Source organism: Oryctolagus cuniculus, chromosome 16 (genome assembly GCF_964237555.1).
Source record: "Oryctolagus cuniculus chromosome 16, mOryCun1.1, whole genome shotgun sequence".
In the NCBI taxonomy this organism is placed as follows: Eukaryota; Metazoa; Chordata; class Mammalia; order Lagomorpha; family Leporidae; genus Oryctolagus; species Oryctolagus cuniculus.
The window spans coordinates 56,430,127-56,436,551 of record NC_091447.1 but is presented as its reverse complement, the minus strand read 5'-3'; the positions used below and the strand labels follow the sequence as shown (position 1 = coordinate 56,436,551).

Here is a 6,425-nt window from a genome sequence, read left to right as displayed (position 1 = left end):
ATTTCAAGAATGTCACCAAAATAAACTCACTCTTTCCATTTTGGGACACATTCTTTGGAGTCTTCTTTTAGCGACTTTCTTAGGTGAATCCCCTAGTCCCTTGGCACTTTTCACAGTCTGCATGATGCACTGTGCCCACCCGGAGCTCAGCACCTTCCTGGGGGCTGGAGTTTCTTTGCAAACCACACAAGAGATGCTCAAGCAGCGTCTTTGTGCCCCGGTACCCAGGTGAGTCCCCCACTCCATACACAGGGCGAGAGGCATGGCGAGCTGTTGGCGGTGGAGACACTGTGTTAGCTGTCAGCTGTGTCGCTCTGTTGTACAGACCCTTGGGCCTTGTCACCCACCTCCGGCTTAACAACATTTCCCAACACTTGTGGGCACTCACAAGGTTCTCCACAGTCTTTTCACAACCATCAGTAACCTGGGATTTCCTGTGACGCGAAAGCAGAGTGCACTGCCTCTCCGGAGATGGTCACGAGCAAGGGATTCTGCCTTTCAGACCACTGACCGCGCTCCCTTTGCTGTCTGAGACTCTTCTATGCTAACAGCATTCTTCTTCCTGAAACTCTAAAATATGTTCTGCATGAAACATAAAGTCAACCCAACACCACTCTGGCTGTCTAACCATTGACAGGGGCACAGTCGGCTCTTCGTGCTGTAAAACACATTTTATAACTTCATTATCTCTCACCAGCACCCAGCGTGCGAGAAGGAGAAATGATGGCCAAACAGAAGAGAAGCTTGCATTTTTTTTCATAAAAAATGAACAAATTCACTTGTTCTCTGTTAATCCAACTTCAGAACATGTCCCCCAAGGATAAAAGCAGTAAATCCGTCTGCGTGCATTTTACCATAATTATTGCAGTGAATTTGCAGAGAAGATGGGATTGCTACCGGCTTGGGACACGCAGCCATCGCCTTGTCCTGCCCACAGATGCACTGCCTCCACCTCGTCCCTGGCCTCCTGGCCTCTGTGTGCTGTCTGCGCTGGCGTCCTTCTCCTTCTCCGAAGGGGCTTCTTTTTTATTTCATTTCCCTGGGTTAGCAAGATTCTAGGAAAAGATTGCCATCCTCTGACCCTTGAGTGATAATGAATGATTGTGCACTACCTTCGAAAAACGTTGATAAAAAGTTGCTAAAAGTATAATTCACTTCTCATCGTGCTCCTTGGGCCTGAAGTGACGCCGAGAAAGAAGACACGAGGGTCTCTCTGATCTCCGGATCAGTCGAAGCTTCAGCCCGGGCCAGAAACAAGATGCTGCTAAAATAAGATACAAGGGCATCCACAAAACACACAGAGAGAATTGGAGAATGAGAAAGGTGACCGGAGGAACTCAACATCAGGTGGAAAAAGACGGCGTTAAACAGGTCTCGTAGAACTGGAAAACAAAAGAGGCACACACACACACACACACACACACAACCTGGAGAGTGAGGGTCTGAGGCACAGCAAATTCAGGAGTTTAACACGTAAATAAAGCAGTGCTGGGGCAGGGAGACAAGAACACAGTGAGAGGAAGTGTGTCCAGGGTGGAGAATGTTCTCAGAGCTGAGATAAGCTGTGTGCAGATGGACAAGAGCCGCGAAGTCCAGCACAAGAAACACGTCGAGGACCACACCGAGGGCTCTGAGGACGGAGAAACAAGGCAGAACTGAGTTTGTGAATCCAGCAGGATGCAGTTGCTTAGCCAGGATGGCCGTTATGCAGAGCAACATGGCATTTCCTCAAACAAATGTGAATCAACCATTTGTAGCAAATGTGCCAGCTCTCCCACTTCTGGGCACGAATGCCAAGGAGCAGAGATCAGCTGTGGTCCACACACGCACAGTGAGCATGATTCAGGGAGCAGCGGGCACCCCAGGGAGCTCCAGTGCAGACCAGGGCACAGTGGCTGGTTCCAGCTCATCGAAAGGTGACAGCCCCAACTTCACACCAAGAGACAGGATTGAGCTCTGTGATGCGTGCACACACGTGTGTGTTCATGTTACAGAACTACCAGAAGCTTGTGGAAAATGCAAGTAAAAACAAAGTTTATTTTGGTTGAAGAATTTCAAATCCATCCACATGAGGGGTCTTCAGAAAGTTCATGAGATGTACTTATGAAAGCTACACAGAGATTTCACAAAATTTGCACCAATGTAAAGTGATCTCGTAACTGTTTCTTCATGGACTTTTTCGTCCACTGCTTCACTCCCTAAAGGGTCAAAATCGCCAGGTCTAAGCCCGGCTGAAGCCGGGAGCCGAGAACGCCCCGTGGTCTCCAGCCTTGGTGGCAGGGGTTCCAGCACTGGAGCCGTCGTGTGCCTTCCCGGGTGCATTAGCAGGAAGCTGGATTGGAAGTGCAGCTGGGACTCCAATGGCACTGGCATATGGGGTGGCGGAGTCACCTGCTGTGGCACGCGGTGGCACCTCGAGGTTCTCCTGCATGCGATGGGCAAGCTGGAACGTGGCTTCTGCATCAGCGTCCCGTGGCACTTAGGAGAGACCCAAGAAAGCGGCTGTGGAAGTGCAGGGAGAAACTGGGACTCAAACAACAAAGGAAGGAGAAGGAGTTCTCCGTTGGAATTCAGGCAGCCTGATCTGACTCTGGAGATTAATCTTCATTACATTCAATTTCATCCTGGATTTAATTTTTAAAATAAATTAAGGACAGTTCAGTTGTTTTATAATTAAAACCATTTAATCCTTCTTTATGAAATTTTTATTCAAAATTTAAATAAGAAGTAAGCTTGCTTCAGTGCTTCTCCCCACCCACTCGTGTCCTCAAGAAGAGCAAGAGAAAGGGGATATAACTCCTTCAAGTTGCGAGAGATGTAAATCCGCCTAATACCCAGCTACGTGAGATGGCCACTGTCATTATCACAAGGAAGCTGGGTATTAACTGGACCGCGGGGCTTCTGCAGTTCTGAGAAATGAGACTGTTAAGCCTCGATGGCAGCGGGAGGGGCGACCTGGCTGTTGTCGATAATCCAGCTCTCCGGTTTCTCACTGAACCTGGAACAGCTGCTCTGCTGGGAGCCACTGCCACGGGCCAGAGCGGCTGCGGAGCTCACTTACAGCAAACAGCACTTCCCGGACGCCTCTCACGGCAGACGCCTGCAAGGAGGTGCGGGACTTTACAAGCACTTTCTTTCAGTTTCTGGTCATTTTATTGAGGAGGGGAGGCAGGAAGGGGTGGGGGACGAGTACAGCCCTCCAGCCCCACCAGGGGCACAGGACCCCTCCCGGCCTTCTGCCGGCCCCAACACGTGGCTCTCCCCCTGCACCGTGGGGGAGGGGGTGGGCCTTGTGCAAACTCTGCCCCAGTGTGGGGGAGGATGGTGTGAAAATGGCAGCAGCTGTGGCTGGTGGTGTTGGGGGTGGAGGTGGGGTGGGAGGGGTCCAGGGTGCTACCGGGCTCTGGGGGGCGTGTAGGGTTCCAGGAGGAGGGTGGAGAAGGTGTTGACCTTGTCGCCCCCTGCACCTCGTGGGGTCACAGCGGCAGCTTCACGATGTGGAAGTCTTCATACGGTCCCTCATCGGGACCAGGAACCTGGCCTGCATCTTGCAGCGGGCCTCCTCCTGCAGGGCTCCTCCAGGTGGGGAAGAAGAGCTGTGACGATGATGTCGTGTGTGTCCATCGTGCACTTGGCCAGTTCCTGGGTCAGCTGCTCCATCTTGTACAGGGACAGGAACTCAGCAACGCACACGCAGACAAAAGTGGTCGGGGTCCTTGAACTGCTGGCTGACCGAGCCGATAACCGGCAGCGTCTCCTCCAGCTTGGAGGCAGCTGGTCGGCGTCCCTGCCCCCCGGGCCCAGCACGCTGCACATCTGCAAGACGAAGGGGCTGATCTGGTGTTTGATCTGCATGAGCCAGCCCAGCCCCCGCTCCTCCACGGTGAGGAAGTGAGTGGCCACAGCGTGTGGCCCATGGGCACTGTGTCAGATGCCACCACCGAGAAGTTCCCGCCCTTCACCAGCCTCCCGACCTCGGCATCGCTCATGGCTTTGCTGACACCCAGGAAGGTGCTCACGGCCTCTCCCATCCTCTCCGCCCTCAGCATGTGGTCCTCCAGCTCTGCCACCCCCAGCCTGGGGTCCATCTCCACAGCAAAGGGGTTGTTGTAACCTTTGACCTTGGTAGGCACCGTGCAGAACTTCTGGCCGAAGGCATCTGAGATGTTGTGGGTGGGGTCTGTGGAGATGATGAGAACACTCTCCCGCGCCTTGGACAGCTGGACCTCCAGGCTGCAGCTGCAGGTGGTCTTGCCCACCCTGCCCTTGCCCCGACGAAGATCCGCTTAGGGCTGCACTGCTCGGTGATGCTGCTCAGCTCGGGCTCCAGCAGCTCCACATCAGGTGCACCCTGAACTCCTCCACCTCGGCCCCCCACTGGCCACCCCCAATGCCATCTTGGACAAGCAGTTTCTAAAGATGCATTTACTTATTTATTTATTTGAAGGTCAGTGCGAGAGAGAGAGAGAGAGAGAGAGAGGAGCTCTCCCATCTCCTGCTGCACTCCCCAGTTGGCCATAATGGCCAGGGCTGAACCAGCCAAAGCCGGGTCTCTCATGTGGTTGGCAGGGGCTCAACCACTGGGCATCTTCTGCTGCTTTTCCTGGGCCTTGAGCGCTAGATGAGAAGGGGAGTGGCTGGGACCCAACCCGGCACCCACATGGCTTTACTCACTACGCCACTGACAGAGAGGCCATGGGCGTGGAAAAAGGTGGGGAGCAGACAGGAGAAGAAACAGGGCCAGGGTTGGAGGAACGGGCATTGATCCTTCTGACCTCTCACACCTTGGCTTCTCCACGTTCTCCCACCTTTCTCACAAAAGCTTCCTAACAAGACACAGCCCGGTGCACAGAACAAAAAGGCTCATCAGTGAGGCACAGGCGCTTTCGTACATGGTGCAAATCGTTTGTTTCTCACACATGGAGAAAGTCCATCCGGGTTTTTCTACCAAGTAGTACATCTGAGCATCCGCCATCTGACTGCGTAGCCAGGTGATGTCCTAATGGAATATGTGGGAGGTCAATTAGATAGTTATATTCAGTTTGAAAACATCTGATATTTTCAACATGGCCTTCTTAGTGATAGTGAATTATAGTGTTCTATACTTAAGGAAAGATGTGTGCATTCTCTATACCAGTGAAATTTCTTTTACAAAATTATATTGAATGTTTCTAAATTTATTTCTGCATTTTTAAGTTTAGCTTGATCAAATGCATTGTTCATGGCACTAATCAATGCTTTTTTAAACAGGAATCCTATTGTGTGCATAGTCTCACTCACAAGGTAAGTTCACAAAGAAAATAAATCCGAGTGAGAAGACAAGTCCCTGTGAGGGTGGATGTGGTTGATGAGAAGTCATTTCACAGCACGCCACGGGACATGCAGATCTGACACACGAGGACGAGGGAGATTATTTTAGACAGGCAAAGGCATGTGACAGGAAAACACAGATTTTGTTGGGAACGTGAATAGACTTAGATGGATTGGAGGAAGCCAACAGCATCAGGGAAAATGAGGATGAAACGTGACGTAGGCGGGCTCCTTTCTTCAAGACCAATCTCATCTGCCCATCTGAGCACCTCTCTCTCTCTCTCCTTTATGTTAATTGACAGTATTTTAAAGAAAAAGAAGATTCTTAGAAAATACAGCAGCCGTAATAAGCACAACTAGCAGGACAGAAGGTTTCAGAGTCGGCACGTGCAGCCAACACTGCAGGAGCCGCAGATGTCACCACAGCAGTGGCAGCCAGCACGTCTGCCCGTCCAGCAAGTGGCGGTGCACACGGACACGTCTGTCAGGTCCCCTCGACACACGCAGTCTTCTGTGTGCCTCGAGTTCTTCATCTTACGCATGTCATCTTCTGTATGTCCCACAGCCTTTGCGGTACACATGGTCACATGTGGTCTTCTGTGTGTCCTGTGTTCTTCGTGATGCACATAGACATACACCATCTCCATGTGTCCCATGCTCTTCATGTTATACATGTGGTCTCCTATAGGTCATGTGTTCTCCATGTTACACATAGACACATGCAGTCTCCTGTGGGTCACATGTTCTCCATGTTACACATAGACACATGTGGTCTCCTGTAGGTCATGTGTTCTCCGTGTTACACATAGACACATGTGGTCTCCTGTAGGTCACGTGTTCTCCGTGTTACACATAGACACATGTGGTCTCCTGTAGGTCACGTGTTCTCCGTGTTACACATAGACACATGTGGTCTCCTGTAGGTCACGTGTTCTCCATGTTACACATAGACACATGTGGTCTCCTGTAGGTCACGTGTTCTCCATGTTACACATAGACACATGTGGTCTCCTGTAGGTCACGTGTTCTCCATGTTACACATAGACACATGTGGTCTCCTGTAGGTCACGTGTTCTTCGTGATGCACATAGACATACACCATCTCCCATGTGTCC

General features: G+C 51.4%; 1 pseudogene; it reads right to left on the bottom strand.

The window, feature by feature from the left end:
• Window positions 1–3,393: 3,393 nt before the first annotated feature.
• Window positions 3,394–5,843, bottom strand: LOC100344232 (ATPase GET3-like; annotated as a pseudogene).
• Between the last annotated feature and the right edge of the window lie 582 nt (window positions 5,844–6,425).